The 20048-nt window shown below is 41.3% G+C and overlaps 1 protein-coding gene and 1 pseudogene across 4 annotated transcripts in view; one reads left to right on the top strand and one right to left on the bottom strand.

The window, feature by feature from the left end:
* Positions 1–20048, top strand: part of LOC110054723 (nuclear RNA export factor 1-like) — a 257937-nt gene that overhangs the window by 172799 nt on the left and 65090 nt on the right. The gene's annotated exons all lie outside the window — the stretch shown is intronic.
* Positions 18502–19662, bottom strand: LOC149111012 (uncharacterized; annotated as a pseudogene).

Genomic DNA, 20048 nt, shown 5'->3' on the forward strand with positions numbered 1-20048 from the left:
AATTTCACTAATACGAAAAACACCAGCATATCCAACCAAAGGGATAAACAAAAAAAGCGAATGTCCGCGAGGGAAGCAGAAGTAGTGTTCAAACTTAAATTAATAATTTATTGGCAATCAATTGGGAGACAATGGCTTCTTGGCTCCACGGGCCTAACCAGCTTCCTCTGCGCCCCTCCTCGACGCCTCTCACCAGCGGATGTCCTGTCAGAGGCTCCATCCCAGCTAAACAATGACCCCAGTAGATACTATAGGAAGCAGACTCAATAACAGAAACAGAATGGCACTCATGGACTGCACGGTCAACAAGCTCCGTCAAGTAAGGAGCAACTTGCAGTGGAATTGCTGGAAGCACAGGAACAGCAAGCTTAAAACGAGCCCAAGCCTTCCATCTCTGCCAACTGCTACTGTGCTTCTGGACTGTGTTAGCAGCGCTGGATTCCAACAGAAGATCAATCAAGCGTGGAACCAAGGGCTGAAGCTATGGATCATCGAAACTCGCAGCGAACTCTCCGACCTGCAAAAGATCTAACCAGAAGAAAAGAAAATCAAACCAATCTCTGAAACAGAAAAACACTTAGCTCCTACTAATGGGAAAAAATGAACTATGTAGAATGCACATCACAAAGTGCCTTACTGGTCAACAAACACCACTGAAAAACGATACTCCATTCCGAGTTCCTGAACTAACAAGAACACACGGGCCCAAAACCGCAGTGCAACACAACACTGCTCACAGGCTTGTCATAAACGCATTTATAACTACAGGTACCACTAACACCTGACAACAGACACCTTGCTGCCAAACAAATGGCAACATATAAATCCTGCACAAAAATGGCATAGTGTAACATGAAAAACAGGCATTCCTAACCTGAAATCTACGCGTAAAGCCAGCATGGCGAACTTCAGATCAAAGAAAACAGACAGTTTGCTTCGGTAAAACTTGCCTGGGAATAATCAAATCAGACCTTGATGGCAAGGAAACAATGTCCACAACTAAAGAGGAATATCTGGATGGAAGAGGCTTCAACAGAGACCAGAAGGCAGGCAGCCATTCAGGAACGATAAGAGTACCAACTGTGCAACACTCACGTGCATCTAATCACATCCACAACCAAGGAAACAGGAGAGCAAAGCCAAATATTCTTACCTCGCCAATCCCGTGAAAATGCATAGACGGCGCTACAGCCCAGAGACGTGAACTTAGAATTCAATCTTGGAACCTGAGCATTGTAGTGGGAGGCAAAGTGGTCGATGGAATGCGGACCCCATTTGCAATCCAACTGGGCGAAAACCTCCGAATTCAAAGACCAGTCATTCTTATCAAGAAAATGACTGAGAGCATCAGCTTTGAAATTGGCTTTACTAGGAATCCACTGAGCATGGATCTGAATGCCATTCTCCAAGCATAGCCAGAAAACATCGATTGCTAATGACTGAAGATGTTGCTTGGGGCTGCCAAATAATACAATTCTGCAAGTGTTCTGATTACCAGAGAAAACTTTGACTCTCTTATGCCTCAGCAAAACAACATGCGCTTCCCTGAAAGTCGAACTTTGCTTGCTGTCGAACGGACTAAACACACCACTGACAGGCTGATCGTTGAACCTAACTTGGAAGCCACCAAAAGTTAAGATGCTGGCATCACAGAAAATAACTGCTCCAGGGGAGAACTTCAGCTGAATCCCATAACCATTAAAGGCCTCGATATTAAGAAACCAAAAATGCAACTCCTCCAACAGAGGACCAGAAATTGGAAATGAACAATCCCGGCCAGACCACGCTTGGATAGTGAAATGAATCTGCCTGGTAAACAGCTTGGCAATAGGACCAACTGCTAAAAACAACAAGTTGATGAAACCAGCCACCCGAGGGAGATCTCTAAAAGTAACGGAACGCGACGAAATAATAAAATTGAGATTGTTCTTAAGCAAAGCGATTTTCTTAGGAGGAACTCAAAACTGCATTTTAATTGTGTCAATAAGAAAGCCTAACCCACCCCCCCCCCCACCTTCATAGGCTCCAACTTTGACTTCTCCTTGTTTAATTTTAAGCCATTCAACTTCAAGTCCTTTTGATGCACCAAACTAGCTGCAATTGCAGAAACCCTCTCCAGAAGCCCCGAAATAGTGCTGTCCAAATAAACAAGGCAACAATGGCTCATTGAATGCCAACGCTTAACTAGAGGCCTTAGCAACTTCGTAAAACAAAAACAAGCAGGGCTTAAACCCAATGGAGGGACCTTGAACATGATAAAACAAACCTTACCACTGAAGGGCCAGGAAAACCCCAAGAACTTCTGATCGCCCGATAAAAACATCCACATGATGGTACCCTGACTCAAGATCCCAGGTGAAAAACCAAAAGTTCTGCTGAAAACTTTGGAAAGACTATGCAAATCCACGTACTTAAATGAATGCTTGAAAAGACAAGGGTTGACGTGTTGGAGGTCAATGCCTTAACTTTTCACCCTCGGCTACAGACAATGGATTCACACAGTAAGGCGGCTCAATATGCTCCTCCATGCAATAAGCAACCAACAGCTTGGAAATAACTTCCTCAACGAAGCTGGGACAGCTCGGCAGAACAATTATTTCTTATATTTCTTATAAAGCACAGATCAGGAACTCTAATGGAAGGTAACTTATAACCTTCAGATATCACATCAAGCACAAAATGAGGGGTACTAATGATAGACTCCCAATAACTAACGTGCTGTTTCAGGCGACCTTTCATGCCAGAGAAGCCCTTGACAAACTCAGCCCCACTACTCAAATCAATAATGAACAGATACTTGTCAGTTGCCACTATGTCCACATCAAAGTCAAGAACAGTGTCCTGAGATAGTCATCAACAGCTAGGTGGATGGTCTGAAGATGAAGAACTGCACACAGACTTAGGACAATTTTGCATTAAATGGCCAAACTCCCAACACTGAAAAAGAAAAGAAAACCATAAGTGAAAACAAAAAGTAAACTAAATCAGTGCTGGTAACACTACTTAAATACTCACTAAGAGAAAACCCGGAAGACTGCATACCATAACTCAGCAACACCCCTCCTGTTACGACAGCTTCGAATGAGCGGATCCCAAAACACACGGAATACAGATATGTGCTAAACTTCGTAACGCAAATATTGTGCTAGTTTCTCTACAGCTCTGTGTTCACGCATATCTACATAATGAACTCTACAGTTCTGCAGCTGTACAACTGTGCAACTCTATTGCTCTACTTCTCTACAATTCTACTGCTCTATAGTTCTACGGCTCTATGACTCCAATTCCACAGCTCTGACTGTACAGCTGTATGACTCTAAAGCTCTACGACTCTACGATCACACATTTTTTAAATTCTACATACACTGTAAGCAAATTTTGTGAAATATGCGGTTATATTAACATACTGAAGGAACGTAAAATGTATGGTCGTATTAACGTAGTGAAGGAAAGAAAAATATACGGTCATTAACATACTGAAGGAAAGTAAAATATATAGTCGTGCTAACATTTCAAACGAAAGTAAAATATACGGTCGTACTAACATACTGACGAAAAGTTAATCATACAGTCATACTAATGTACTGAAGGAAAGTAACATATACAGTCATACTAATGTGCTGGAGGAAAGTAAAATACATGGTCGTGCTGAGAAGTAAGTAGAATATACGGGGATATATTTTTCTTTTGTTCAGTTTGTTGGTACAACTATATATTTGACTTTCCTTCAGAATACTACTACAACCAAATATTTTTCTTTCATTCAGTACATTGGTACGACCGTATATTTGACTTTCCTTCAGAATGTTAGTACGACCGTATCAGGGCTCGAAAAATATTCGAATTCCACCTTGCCCATTGGGCAAGTAACTCTCAAATTTTGCTTGCCCGGGGCACTTCCCCGCTTGCCCAACTTTTCAAACTCATTAATAATTCATGACCCAAAAATGGAAGTCAAACTACAGGAGTTTTAATGTAATAAACCCGCCTTAACTGTAGTCCTCTTAGTGCTGATCACTTTCATGTTTACACCATTATATAGTAATACTTCCAGAACTTTTAACTTCTTCATTCCGCTTTTATGAAGTTGTATGGTTTGTAATAATTAACATGGTTGAACACTGTTATAATCGGATTGAATTTTCGAATGTGTTTAAAAAATGTCATCAGGAATTAAATTTTGTCCCACAGCATCTTTTGCTGGTGCCTCCCAGTTGAAGAAACAAAGTTTGCGAAGTTGTTGTTGTTCCTTCGTGTACTTACTTCCTAGTTCCTGTATTACAAGCTGGGTATCTTCATTATTATACAGCCTTGAATCAATTTGTTCAATTCGTCGAAGATCGCGTTTGACTCCTTGAATGTTCACCTGCATCTTGTCTAGCTCCACAAAATCATTGTAAAGAGAAGCGCAAGAAATTTATAACACACAGATGAATTAACAACAAGTTGCCTTCCCACTTCAGTTTTGACACAGGCACAGTGTTGAATTTGAAAAGCCGGCGAGAGCATATTTTTTCATTTGGGTGAATCAAAAATAGTTTCAGTCAAGAGAAAACGTCCTCGTTTGAAAGACACACTATTTTAAGTCATCTTCCAAGAATTCTGAACGTATTTTGATGACTTACTTATCCATTTCTTTTTAATAATAAAATTATGATACTTTTCATTTCACACGGCAGCGTCCAAGTATGTTATCACCAGCAAACTTGCATGTCTCACTGAAACCAGAGATTTACCTGGATTTTAGCATCAAAAATGCTGGCTTCGTTTTCGCGGTACAAATATGTGGCTTGTTTTCGCATACAATTTCTACAGCTTTAATATATCGTTGTTGAGTTAAGTTTTGTACAGAGAAACTGGAAAACGCTCACAGAAAATTGCTTCAATTTTAAGAAATAAACACAGCGTTTTCGTTCCCAAGGCGGCTATTTTTAATCCTGGAAAGAAATTTGATCGGGGCAGATTTTGATCACGTGCTAGGCAACCACTTCTGAGCCGTGAGCGCGCGTCACACAATCAACAAAACAACGCTATAATTTATAATTTTCTTCAAGCTTCATCTAAACACTTGATTACCCTTGAGCCTAAAATTTACCTTTTCTTCTCAAAATCGTTATCAAAAATTTAGTCAGTGAACGGCTTGCCTGGGTCCTTGCCCGTGGGGCAAGTAAGGAGAGAAAGTTACTTGCCCAAAGGGAAAATCTACTTGTCCCGGACGACCAGACGGGGCTTTTTTCGAGCCCTGCGTAATTTTACTTTCCTTCAGTACATTAGTACAACCATATATTTTACTTTCCTTCAGAATATTAGTATGACCGTATATTTGACTTTCCTTCAGAATGTTAGTACGACCATACATTTTACTTTCCTTCAGTACATTAGTACATTATATTTTCCTTTGATTCGAAACATTATAGGACGACCATATATTTTACTTTCCTTCAGTACGTTAGTTCGACTGTACGTTTTACTTTCACTTGAAATGTTATAGGATGACCGTATATTGTACTTTCCTTCAGTACATTTGTACAGCTGTATATTTTACCTTCTGTCAGAACGTTAGTACATTAATACGAGCCCATATTTCACAAATTTTGCTAACAGTGTAAGTAGAGTTTGTAAAAAATGTGCGATCGTAGAGCCGTAGAGTTGTAGAGCCGCAGAATCGTAGAGCTGTAGAGTAATAGAGCCATAGAGCCATAGAGTCTTAGAGCTGTAGAGTCAGAGAGTTCATTACCTAATGATATGTTTGATCGTAGAGCCATAGAGTTCATTATCTAGATATATGTTATTGTACAGCCGTAGACTACATTATGTAGAAACGATCGTCTGTTGGCAACCATGGTAACATGCCACCATTTTATATGTACATGCAAGAGAAGAAGCACAAAGTGATCGGTAGTAAAAGCGTAGAGGTGTAGCGCTCTACACAAACTTCTTCGGCAGTAAGGTTCATAAAACAGGCACCAGTTGAGTGTCAACTACATATTAGGTGGAAGATACAAGATCACACACTAACATTGCGTGCTTTTCCTTATGGAAGAATCCTAACGTTATACGCATGCATTCTAGCATCATTAGCTTATTCATCAGTAGTTTATTCTCGATTTAGTGTTGTGCTGTGTTAGTGGAACCAGCTATGATGTCACCACTTTCCTCATTTGTATAGTACAAAAACATGAATATCTCTAAAGCAAAAAAAGATATTCCAAAAAGGAAAACGCCATTCCTCTTTACTTTGAAAAGCCTTTCAAATAAGCAGCAATTATTTTTTACTTCATAGGCACTTTATGGGCACTCGTTAACCGATGGAGGATATAATCTCGGTCAAGTAGCGCTCTTTACTTTCAATACTTCTGGTTGAAATGCTTCTCAGTTGTGTTAATCAATATCAGTGTGTATTTTAAAATGCAACTAACCCCCAATTTTTTTTGGCATATATAAATCTACTTGTTTTTCTGATCATCACTGCAAAAAAATTATAGTTTTGGCTATTTTCGTTAATTTTCTATGATTTTTCGAAGTTCCTAAAATTGGCCGTTTCAGCACCCACAGCTGAGCAATAGCGAAGAATGGAGCTAGTTGGCCTGTGATGTCACCGAAGGACTAGCAATGTTTTGCTTATGAGGAGAATGTGTGCGAACCTGCAATAGTGTGATGCAAAATTTTTGCAGAATGCAAGGTAGATGTGTTGTTGGAGGGAGTGGTGGCACAGAAAGCTCAGGAGAGAGCTATCCTCTTTTTTCAATAGCTCTATCTTGATGGCACTCTTCCAGAAATGAGAAAAAGACAAAAGAATTGTCCTGACTTGTGCGAAGTCGGACCGAAAGAGGGAGCCATCGAACAGTTCTTGAATCTCAGGTTTGCTGCTACTGTAAAAACCTAGAGATTTTCATGGTCTGTGTATTCTCCTTTAGCTTCTAGTGTGAAGCTTGACACTGTCAAGGTATATAAGACTCATTATTCTGTTATCATGCATTAACCACACTTTTTATAACAGTACCACCTTAATTAACCGTGCGGCCATGGGCCAAGCGCGGTTCATGTTCTACCCATGGCTCTTTTTGTTTTTTTAGTTTTGTCGGTGACTAGATGCAGACCTCCTCTCGGCCAAATTTTGAATCACGCGACCTGTGATGTTTATTTGCCAAAAGCTGTTCAAAAATTAATACACAGCTTTCTTTATTGTGTGTAAAATATATTTTCTTTTGGTTTTATCGAAGCGTTGGATTCCAAGGGAATAATAAATACGCTAAAAAGAGGTATTACGTCAGCCATGGAATGCGCTGACGTTGCAGCTTTCACTTTCGCTATGTGACAAATAAGATCACGTTTACTTTGCAAGTTTATTTCGGCAGAAGCGACGGTCATTAATTTATTTGCAATTTTGCAAGTATTTCTTGTGGTTTTAGGCAAATGAAGTAAATTCTTTGACTGTTTCATCGCAGCAAGTTCGGCGATCAGAAGGAAAATTAAATATTTGCAAGCCAAGCAAAGAACATGTCAGAACATGCAAGGATTACTTCATTGGTAGGGAAATAACCACCGTACTAAAGATAGCCGTGGATAATGCAATTCTTGAATTATGACTGGTGTGACTTCTTTGCTAACCCTTTACTCAAGGGAAAAACAATTAAATTTAATCGTGACTTTAAAGAAAGAAAGCGCTTTTTAATAGTGTTCGTATCTTCATGCACATACATATCCCGAAGAAAGTTCCAGATTAAGACGATTACATCATTGGAGATGTCGCAACGGCTACAACTGATGGTGCAATAGTAGAGTTTGTGTTGATCAATTGCTGTGATGTCTACAGTAATCAATGAATCATCAAAAGATTGCTTTGGAATATGCACTGTATTGCGACTGTAGTACTAAGAAAACAGTTAAATTTTAAAAGTGCGGTTATAAGATCTAACAGATCTTGTTAGATCAGTACCCAGTCCTCACTCAGCTTCTAATTATGTCTGGTAAGTGCCACTGACTACCTGGTGTTAAAAGCAATAATAGTTACTTTGAAAAATGCATTACTGATTTATTTACAGTTACCACTGCTGTATTCACATCACTCATTGACAGCTAGTTTACATACTAATTTCCCGATCTAGTGCCCAGTCGTTACTCTACAATTAATGGCATGTACTGCATGGTCATACATTCTGGGTACTATCTTACACTAAGGGCCATTGTTCCCAATGCATTTACATTTGCACAGAGGTGTGCATTCAAGATTTGCTTTAGCACATTTGCATCTTCTACACATCACTTTACAGCTGTATCTGATAGCCGCTACACACCCTGGAAACCTCTGGAATTGTTATCCACTTAGGGATCCATACACCGGCCACCTTCTTCCATGAGAACTGCTCTGGACGTAGTAATGGTATAGGCTGCGCGTGATATGTTGCAGAAGGGCATCCTTTAATGCAAATGTAACAAACATAACATCAATAGCAGGTAGACAATAGGGCAAAATGTCAACCAAGAGCAAAAATTTAGGTTCTGACATTTACCTTTCTCGGGGGAAGCTTGTCCATGGTTCGGTTGTTCTTGCAGAATAGCTTCATCCTAGCTTTGTTGATGCAGGCATGTGGACTCAGCTTGTCGTAAAGAATGACAGTGAATATTTCGAAGTGTTTGAAGTGGTCAGAGTCAAGTGTTGGCTGGTAGAAAGCGTTGTTTGCTAGAACCTGAAACGTCTGAGTGACATCAGGATACAGCTCTCACACTTGCCAGGCAGAGACCTTGCTCTTTCCATAGAAGAAGGAAGTGGTATCACAGCCACTGAGCACATGGAAAACTGGCAGGGATCTAGAGCGTGCTTAACCAAGATGAGAACAAATAGCATTGATGCTAGTGAATCTGAAGTTTCGTCCCATTCCAAAGGCCACCCATAGGTCAAGGTCAGGTTGGATTTCTTTCAGAAAGTGATACTTCCCCACCAAGGTAACAATCACATCTGTATCAGCAGTTCTGATGAGAACTTTTCTGGCATACTCAGGTTTTTAAGGACGGTGCCTACTAAATACAAAGGTTTTTGTGCCAGGTTAGGACCATGCGGAAAAAGTAGATCTTTCCAATGGCTATTAGAATCCAAAAAGAAAAATGGGGGTAGCCACGCATTTTTGCGAGATAATTAGCCTTGAGTCTCAACAAAAATGCTGACATCAGCATTTTTCTGAAAAAGAAGGAAAGTATATTTTTTCACATATTTCCTTAGAATTCGTCTTTACAGACAAAAGCAAACACATTTAAAAAGATCTTTAAACTACATGGCAAATGTTAACATTAAAACCATTTTTGGTATGCTTTTTAACAAAATCGTTGCCACGGCACTTTTACCGTATTTTCCTGTGTATAAGTCGACCTTTCAAGACCTAAAAATCAGTCCAAAAATTCGCCCTCGACTTATACATGGGTCAAAACTTGAGATCCAAGCGCCAGTCAAATAATTAGCATAATAATTGTCTTTCAATGTTAACAAACATGTGATAAGCGGCAGCACAGTTTACAACGTACGTTCGCTTAGCGATCTGTCTCTCCATATCAGAGCTTCAAGTTAAAATGCATCAACATTTATTCGTTAAATTTTAACCTGGATCTTGTAGACACTCACTGGCTCAATTTTGTCATAAAGAACCAATATTTTTCCTTTAAATAAAGCTGTAGTAAAGCCGCTCGGAGAAAATATCTTTCGCGCTTGGAACTTCTCTGCTTGGTAACCTGGCAGGATACGAGTGCGAGGACTTCTGTACCAGTACTTGACCGATTTCAAGGCTTGACTACCAAGTTCCCAACACACGCTTTGCACTTTGTTTATGGCGTCGTTCTGAAAGTCGTGAGCTTCTTTGGTGTTTTGCCTGTCTTATAAAGCCACTTTTAATCTCTTCGCACTTAAAAAGGCTTGTTTGAAATCCTTACGTTTGATTTTTGTGAGCATTTTACAAAAATTATCATCGAAAAGTCTGCATGCACATGTGTTGCTAAACTGGGTAAAACGCTCGTATACGTGCCATAATAAGCTTTAAAACTGCGCATTGAAACATGCTGTGATTTGTTTACATATCTGTGGTAGCTGAAAGATAATTTTAAGAAATACAAGATAAGTTTTCCAAGAAATTCTTACCTGGAAATTAAGAAAATCTAGTTTTTGGCCTCAAAAATTGGGGGTCGACTTATACACGGGATCGACTAATACACGGGTAAATACGGTAGTGTCTCTGACAGCCTTCCTCTGGTCCAGCTAAAATACAGTCTAAATACCTTTTGCTCACAACCAGAAACTAATCACGTGTTGAATAGGCTTGCCACTTCCATTTCATGACATAAAATGTAGGGGTAACCACGCGTTTTTTAAAGTTATTCATCTTTTTTGAAAACTTTATGGTGCCTGTTACATTTTTTCCTGTCACCTCCCCATTAAGTAAGACATTTGTGTATCTTGCACTTGTTTTGCGTGCGCACTACGCCATCTGCAGGTACATGTTTACAGTTGGATTTCAGTATAATTTTCAACAGATAACAGCTAGTTTTTCAGCTGGAAGACATTAACAGTTAGAGGTTAGTGATGAGCTCCTATTCTAGTGTTCCTGGTTTGAGTACAGGGTCATTACACTTGATTTGGTCACAGTGAGAATTTTGCTTTCATTTTAGTCGTGTACTTGGTAGTGTGGTTGATTGCGTCAATGTCAACCCCAGTGTGCATGCGTCACTTAAACCATGGCTTGCGTGATGCGCAGAACGTGTGCGCACTAACAAAAGTAGGCACCGTCCTTAATAACAGCATGCACATTCAAACTAAAACATTCTCCACACACACATTTCCTTTCCAGGTCAAAACATATTGTAGAAAGCGTACATGTTTTTAAACAGAGATAATACAGCCCAAGCTCTGCACGTACCTGAAGGCAGTAGGATTTTCTGTCAAACCAACAGTGCCACCTGCACTCTACGACTTTATTCTCCTGCTTGTGCGCTTTGTCAAATGGGATTGCTGAATAACTGTTGCCCGTTTTTGACAAGACCCAGGCTCCTTCCCCATGAAACTTCTTGTTGATGCTCTCGGGTAAACTCTTCATGTCCCGGATGTGTATGGGGGTCCACCGTGCATAGTTGACGTGGTCCAGGGCGAAGAAGAGTGGGACAAGCTCCTCCAGAACTTGAATGTGCAGGTGGAAGTTGCGTTCTCGGTGGGCACGCACTACAAGTAACACAAGAGTCTCGAGGTGTAAGATTAGGTCCCAGAAGAAGAACGTTGGACTTGTCTGTTTTGCTTCCTCCCATGCAGTCAGTGTTATCTCTTTGGTGCACTGTGAAAATGCCTCCATCTTTAGTTTCTGAAGAGCCAAAGCATTGACCTGATGAGCGTGCCCAAAGATCAACAAATAAAGTTTATATTTCATGTCATTCAAGTAAAGTTTAAAATTCATGATGTTCTAATCATTTAATAGGCTGCATAAAATTTTAACAAAAGATGATATTGCAGTGGAAAATTATTGCAGATTCGTTCTCAATTTAAAGGCGCTAACGTGAGCACAGAAAACGTATAATAGATGTTTGTAACTTGCGTGAGTCTATTTCTTTCAAATGTTACTTACACGTCAATAGTCAGCAGTGTTTCACATGTTTTCTGCACTCATTCTAGTTGCCAAACAATATATGTAAATGATATTCATATTTCACCATCAATACCTCGTTCTTGCAAGATGGGTTGCCTTTATGAAGGAATCTGCAACACCAGATGAAGCTACATCTGCTTCTGTCGGTGCAGCCGTTTAACCAGACTTGTCTAGTAAATCTCCAAGAACACTCCACAATGCCATCTCTATGTGGAGGCCTCCCATCATCGCAACGCATGCTGCCTCACCATGCGAGGCCAGCTACTTCCACTGTGCTATCTTAGCTAAGGCAAAGAGGGGCTGATCGACAGTAATTACAGGAATTTGATCTGGATTTAGAAAAGTGATAGCCTGCTTCAACACACTCATACCGTACTTTGTTATCGCCGGCATTGCCACCTTCTCATAGAACAGGGGAAGAAGCGCTGTCGAGGCTGGAGGTGATCTCCCATGTAATTTGAAGCGTGATATGCTGCCCAAGTGACAGCATCTCCAGGCGCAACAGATTCCTCATCAAGCTTGGGAAGTGAATGCCTTACCCACTCCTCTTCTTTCTCTTTTTCCTCTAACACAACACTTGTTGCATCTTGTGTATGGCAACATCGAACCACTGCTTTACTACTGTCCAGTTCAACCAGAGAACTATAGCATATTCCTCGGGCAGAAAATGCCCTGTTTCTTGAGGAGGTATAGTAACTGGAGGTCTCTCCTCTCCAGGATTCATCGTTGTTGGCAACTGAAACATGCTTATCCCAGTGCCATGGAATGATGAAGCTGCCGTCGTTGAACTTGGATTGTGATCTAAATTATCCAAAGCGCCTACAGTGAAAACGCCTTTTTTTAAACAGGCCGGCACTACGACACCGTCATCTACAAAACGTTCACTAACTGAAGCAGCGCTCATGTCCTCTAACTCTACGATTCTTTGATATGACCCAGAGATTCCCAGCTGATACAGTTTGGCTATGACTGACTTGCTCCTGGTCATATTATGTACTGTACTGCCAATATACAAAGGAAGAGGAGGCTCTCTTGCCTTGTTGTGCTGCGTCTGACCAGTTTTAGACTCTTTTGAAGATTCTACCTTTGCATTAAATAAAATAGCCTGGCAAACTGTTAAACATGGCTGCGATTCTTCTGCATCAGTGTTTTTAATGCTTACCCCATGAAGTAGCACAGACACAAGTGATTTTAAGCTACAAGGGACGGAATTTTCCTGGCAACCCTCTGAAAAACTTCCTGAAAATTTGAAACTGTCATGGCCAAATATATCCTTTCAGATAATCTCAGAGGCTTAAGCGAGGATTGTGGCATCCTCTGAGAAATCTCTTTGTAGAACGGCATGTTTGAGAAGTCTGTGTATAGCTGTCTTGAAAACTATTAAGATATTTTTCCCGTCACTTTGCTCTTGTGCATCTGGGAAGTATTCTAAAAGTGACATCTTCAATCTAGTTTTATTTATTTCTTTGTTCACTCCCAATGTATCTAATCGACAAACATACAATGAATGCAACTCACTCAAACAGAATATCAATTTGTCATCACAAACAGAGTCTTTGATGTATTCAACGAGCTCAAAAAAGGCCTGAGATTCTTTGAATTTCTTTCGGAGATCTGTCATGCATTTCAGGAGGTATTTCGCCTGAGCAGCCATTAGATCAGCTCCTGATATCCCGGGTGATAATATTGAATCCTGGAGCTCGGTTATCATGCAGCAGAGGTTCCCATTCGTAGCGAACATGGCAACTTCATGGAATATAAACACAATATACAGTGCTCTTTATTATGACATGTCAACCTACGAGTTTTCAATGGATGGACTTCCTCATTTCCTTGCTCTTGCTCTTGGTCTCTTTCTTTTACGAGCCAATCTTTCCTTTGCTTTATTTAGTTTTGAGGTACTAAATTGAAGATGGCATGATTTGTGCCAAGAAGCTTCTTTGTCAATCAACACGTCTATGTCTAATGGCAAACTGAGATTCATAGGCAAAGCATCTAATGCCGAAAACTCTGAAGCATTTTGCAAGAATGAGCTATAAACAGACCTGATATCTAGGGTAGTCCCATGGGATCTTAATGGGCACCTAAGTAATGTTCTTCATCTGTGGCTTTCTGACATATAATACAACGACTCCAACAGAACGACATTATCTGCCTGAAATCAAAGACAACCATCGAGATCATTTGATCAGTACTTTTAGCCAAAAAAGAAAAAGTAATATCAGAAAACTTGTTTAAACTGAACCAAAATTTTCAAGGAAGATTATTTTGTGTAAAATTTCTCAATATTTGATCCAAACCTTGATCAAAACTTACAGGAATTGAAGATGTGTCAGGGTGCTGCCATCTCGAAACAGCAATTGGACGTCAGGGACTGGGTACTAGTAAATTTTAGTAATTCCTTAAAATGACTTTATAAAAATTGTAAGAGGCATTTGCCGACACAAATGAAATGCTTTGTAGTAAAAGACACTTATTACTAAGACAAAAACGTAGGCTGATTGAGAATTCAGGCTCAAGAGAGTATTGCTAAATAAAAGGATCACAGGGAGGCCAACTTGTAATTTTTTGGAAACTTGAATCCTCTCTCTTTTGCTTTAAAGGAGCTTTTGCGAAGGGCACCTCTTCGAATATTGTTAGTGCCCCTATAAGCTACAACTGTGCCAACTTTTGTGCTTTTGTCAGTTCTGTCACGATCAAATGCTTAAGAGACCTGACTAAAGCAAGTAAACAAGGTTCCATATCTCTTCATGACAGCTCTTCCTTGCTGGACATGCCAAGGGCCGAAGAAGTCGAACCCACAATAGGTAAAGGGTGGTGCTGGCTCTATGCAGGACTTTGGTAAATCTGCCATCTTCTGTTCTCCTTGACTTCCACGAAGGTGACATGTTACACATTTAGAAATAAACTGCCTGACCATTGCATTTCGGCTGACAATCCAATAGTCACTCACACGAAGCTCATTCAAAGTCATCCCTCTTCCGCCATGATGTGTTCTTTTGTGCACAGGACTGATGATCAATAAAGTGATGTGGCTTGACTTTGGTAGGATGATAGAGTTCTTCAGAGTGACTGACAGGTTAGCTCTCCATATTCTTCCACCAACTCTCATGATACCATCACTGTCTAGAACTGGATCTAATGAGCGGAGAGAACTTGCCTGCCTTGACAGAGCTTTCTTTTCTATGTATAATTCACGGCTACCGTACTTGGTATTCACTTGAATGATGTGAAGACTTCTTATTTCTGATGGGAACACGTCACTTTGCACTTGCTTTAAGATCTCCACTTCTGCTTCTTCTAAATCGGCAACACTGAGTCCTGGGCTTGTGGATTTACCATTGCTTAGCCTTTTTCCAGATACTCCATTGCTGGGTGCCCTCTTCTCTGTCAGAACTTTACTTCTAAGCTTCTCCTTGTACTTCAGACAAAGTGCTACAGCCACCTTTGCTTTATGCCGACTGGAAAATTGCTGGTCTCTTGAGAATATCACTGCTCTCTTCCACCATGCCAGTGTTAAAGTTGACATTTGTGATTTCCAAAGAATCTGCATCCACTTGTTCTTCATATTTTTCTTCCTTCAGCCAGCTTCCTACGGGTTCTTTCAGGAAATCAGGACCCTTGATCCATTCTGATTTCTCCACAAAGTCCTTTGGTGACATGCCTCTTGACCCTCCATCAGTCTCCACATAGTGTCTTTGTGAAGGGGTGGTCTGCTTTTGAATAAGCTGAACACTGTTGGCTACGTAGGTATGAAAACGATTTAATTCATTACTTATAAAGCCTAAAACAACTTTGCTGTTCCTGTCTGTCCAGTAGTGGCAGCCAATTCCAATCTCAGGATACTGACTATCTTCTTCAGTGTTACACGGGCCTTTCCCCATGACAAATGGCACATGTACTTTCCCGCTTTTGTCCTCGAGTCTCAAATATCAGCACTGTCCATACCCACATGTTGAAGCATGGGACATACAGTGGAGCTGTGCCAACACAATCTTTCCAAATTCTGCAGGTTTAAAACTTCTTGGCACCTTTAAACTTTCAAGTAAGCAAGGTTTGTTCCGCCATTTTTCCCATCTGCTAGTGCTTGCATCGTCAACTGGTTCATCCCAGTTGTTAGAGTGACAGATATCTTGTAATATATTCTTTCCAACAAATACTACCGAAACGATGAAACCTAAGGATCATAGATAGAACCAATCATCAAAAGGATGCCTCTGTGTGCAAGGCTTATCCTTAAGTTCAATCCTGAAGTTGAACATATCTGACTCGATGCACCAAATGACTCCTAGTGCTCTCTCTATGGCTAACTTATCTTGGCCAAGTGTGAGGTTCTTCACATTTTCCGCTCTGTGCTCATCAGGAATCGAGTTAATGATGCATTCCATGTTGCCCACAAACTTAGTCAAGTTAAATCCTCTAATTAAATTGCTAATTCAATGGTTTTGTCTTCGGTGCTTGCAGATTTTAGAACATCATCCACATAGAAGTTCCTTCTAAGGATGTTGGCTACCTCAGCTCCATAGTTGTCTTCCTTGTCATCTGCTGTATGCTGAAGTGCGTAGTTGACGCATGCAGGTGATGATACTGCAATGAACAGTTGCTCTCATACAATACTCTTCAGCTTTCTGCTCTAGGTCTTCATTGGGCCACCACAAAAATCTGAGGAAAGTTTGATCTTCCTTTCTAACTCTCACTTGAAAGAACATTTTCTCAATGTCCGCCATAAAGGCGTACTTCTCCTGGCAGAATCTGCTAAGGATGCCGAGCAGGTTACTAGTAAGATCTGGACCCTGAAGAGGTTTGTCATTCCAGGAGTGTCCTTCAAATGTGCCTGAACAATTAAACACTATTCCTACTTTTGACTTTTGTGGGTGACAGATCTCATGGTGAGGTAGGTACCAGGTACTTCCAACTTCATCTTTGAACTCATCCACCTTGCGAGCATATCATTTGGAGATGATGTCAGACATAAAACTGCAGTAATCGGCATAGTATCTGTCATTCGCCTTCAAACGCTTTTTTAGGCCAGTTAGACACCTCTCTGCTTGTGCATAGTTGTTAGGGAGCTGAATGTTCTGAGGCTTAAATGGGAGGGGCATCTCATAATGCAGGTCTTCAAGATGAACAATACCACTCTCCCCCATCTCACATGACATCACTGTCCCCTTTTCTTGCTCAGAGAAGTCCATCTCGAACATGTCTGACTGCCCGTGGGGTTATCTGCTCCTTCACTATTCTCTGGGAGACTACATATCCTCACGCAGTCATTAGAGTGTCCTCTTGACCAACTTGAATTCTGTTGCATGTAATCTTGCCACTCTGCTGCGAAGTTTTGAGGGGGCCATTGATGTACCATCCTAGGAGCGAGTGAACTGCATATGGGTCCAACTCTTCAGCATAAACAACTTCTCTTGGACATAGGGCACTTGGGTAATTCAATCCAATAAGCAGACCCACTTCAATGTTCTTCAAATGAGTCATCTTTTACAGATTACATCAGGTCGGGGTATTTCATTGCGGTCTGCTGGAATGACATGTCGCGTACATGTTCTGGGTAAGTCCAACATCATGTCCTCTTCTTTCATGTTGGCTGCCACCAATCCTTCAGTGGCCTTAGTGGTAACACTACGTGTTCCGTGAATCATATTAAGGATAAGGTCAGTGTCACTTCCCTCAATGCCAAGCACCTTCGTCGACTTCTCACTCACAAATGTCCCACCACTGGTGTTGTCTAGCAGTTCATGAACATTTATCTTCTTTGGATCACTCTTGTGAAACAAGTAAACTGGAAAAATACCCATGTTGACTGACACATCTCCAGCTTCGGAGATGTTACAGATGGCAGTGCAGTTGCTGCTAACACAAGGTTCAGCTCCAGATTGATTATCACTGTCATTGCTGGTCTTCTTCACCCAATCATTGTCGTGTAGTGATGTGGGGTGTTGCCTCTTGCAAGTATTGCATGTCTGTCGCTCCTTACAGTTTTTGGCAATGTGTTGACCACTAAAGCAACCAAAGCACAGTTTCTTCTCCACTACAAACTCTCGTCGTTCATTTACAGTTTTCTTTAAAAACTGTTCACAATCATTTAGGTTGTAGGGCCTTTTGCATAAAGAACATGACTCGGAATGCTTGTTTCTACTTTCCTGCTTTAATCCTGTGTCAAGGCTTGTTCCTTTCCTCTGCTGTGTGACCCTCTTCTGAATTTGAAGTGAGTGCCGTTGTCTTTCTCATCATGATGAGGTTTGCTAACATTTCCTTTTGAGAATACAGGATCTGTGGCAAGCTTGGCTTCTTCGCGGACAAATTGTGAAAACTCCTCAAAGTCAGCTATCCTTCCTTTGCACTCTTGGTCATATTGTTCCTTTCAGTCATTTGCTTCGTAGATGCCTGGGTAACTTTTCCCAAAGCTGTAGCAGTACATGAGCTGTGTTTAAATCATCCATGTGAGACATGCCTTCCATAGCAGACTTTGCTTGGTCCAGAGCAATGGAGAAATTTTGGAGAGCTGAGCCATCGTTTGCTCTGATTGGTGGCCACAAAGACAGTTTGGTGATGTGGCCATTTGCAGTCTTGAATGGATCTCCAAACTGTCTCTTTAGCAGTCCCTTGGCTTCTTTGTAGGATCCTTCTGATTTTCCCTGAAGACAACCATTGATAACTTCTTTAGCTTTACCTGAAGTATACTGACCCAGAAAATACAGCCTTTCACAGGAGTCTTCAACCTTTGATTCAATCAAAGACTCAAAGGCAGTCATAGATGCAGGAAATTCCATAGCATCATCATAGAACACTGGAGGCTCGCTTGTTTCGCGAACTTAGCCCCGTTCACTAGGGTTAGTCACTCGGTAATCTAACTAGGCCCCAATCAATAAAGTCGTTTGGGTTTTAACACACGTTTTAATCTCTTCTCTTAGCTTTCACTGTTACAACGGGCGTGTAATAGCTACTCTGAATGCACGAAATAAATGTTTCTCTTTATACTGTTTCATTAGACAATGTGATTGGTTGTTGCTAGGTGATAATCAGAAAAACAGGTTGATCAAAGTCTGTCACTAAATGTCCATTGTCTCTTGACATGATGTCTAGACTTACAATAAAAACCACAAAGAAACACGCACGAAACACGAAGTCTCCGACACACTCCCCCAATGCAGCATTGCATGCGAGGGTGCATTTACTTTGGAGACTGAAACAAAACTACTAGGCGATTTCAAGCTAAATGAAACGTTCTACAACGATCACTCGATTTAAGTTCATCATCGTTCCATTTCTTCATTAGTGGTAATCTCTTTGATTCTTGCAGTTGCTGCAGCCGCAGCGGCTCTTGTTGGTCTGAATGTTTTCGCGTCAGGGTTCAATTGCTGTCTAGCTCCTACTGAAAGTTCACACTGCAACTCTAGGGGGTAGAGGTGTTGAACAGGATGCTCTATCACTCCTTTGCTGGTTTTCAGCTGAACTCCACGAGTATGGCCGTCACGTCCTGGATAGATCTGCTGGACGAAAGCGAGTGGCCACTTCCCTCGATTCTTGTTATCAGATCGTACTAACACTATGTCTCCAACTCTGACTCTAGTTAGCTGTCTTGTGGACAAGGTTGTGACGCTCTCTCAAGGCTGTCAGATATTCACGTTGCCATCTATTCCACATTTGATCTTTGCAAGTCTGCAAAAATCTGGCTCGTTTTTGCAAATTTGTATCCTCGATTCTCCAGGTCTGCAGTTCGGGAAGCTGATTGGTTCGCTGGAACATAAAGCTGGCTGGTGTCAGGATGGGTAATTCTACGTCGTCTTCAACGTAACCGAGTGGACGACAATTAACCTGCGTTTCCACGTCTAGGAGTACTTCGGTCAATTCATTCCAGGAAAGGGTGGCTTTCCCGATGACCTTGTGCATTGCTTTCTTTACTACTCCAATTAGGCGTTCAAATTGGCCACCCCACCAAGGGGCGCGGCTCAGATTGAATTTCCACCTTACGTCATGGGACTCGAGGAAACCTTGTAATTGCTCGTCCCTTCTAACCTGCTGTAACCACTTGGCTGCCTTGCCAAACGTGCTACCATTATCAGAGTAAATGACAGTTGGACGTCCTCGTCTAGCTATCAGGCGTTTGAGGCACGGAATAAACGTACTAGTCGCTAAGTTGGGAACTAGTTCTAGGTGTACTGCTCTCGATAGGCTGCACGAGAATATCACCAAGTATGCTTTTCCCTCGCGTTTGTGGGTCAGTTTGTACAATATTGGTCCTGCGAAATCAGTCCCAATGAACTCAAAGGCTGCTCCGCCATGGGTTACGGTACGGTCTGTGGGTAGCGGTCCAGGGGCTGGAACTGTTACGGGTGAGACTCTGAAACGTTTACAGCCCCAGCACGCAAATCGTACAGCCTTTACTAGCTGTCTTAGGGTCGGGATCCAGTATTCTTCACG

This window comes from Orbicella faveolata, unplaced genomic scaffold, assembly GCF_042242905.1.
Source record: "Orbicella faveolata isolate gen_17 unplaced genomic scaffold, um_ofav_v1 contig_24, whole genome shotgun sequence".
In the NCBI taxonomy this organism is placed as follows: domain Eukaryota; kingdom Metazoa; phylum Cnidaria; class Anthozoa; order Scleractinia; family Merulinidae; genus Orbicella; species Orbicella faveolata.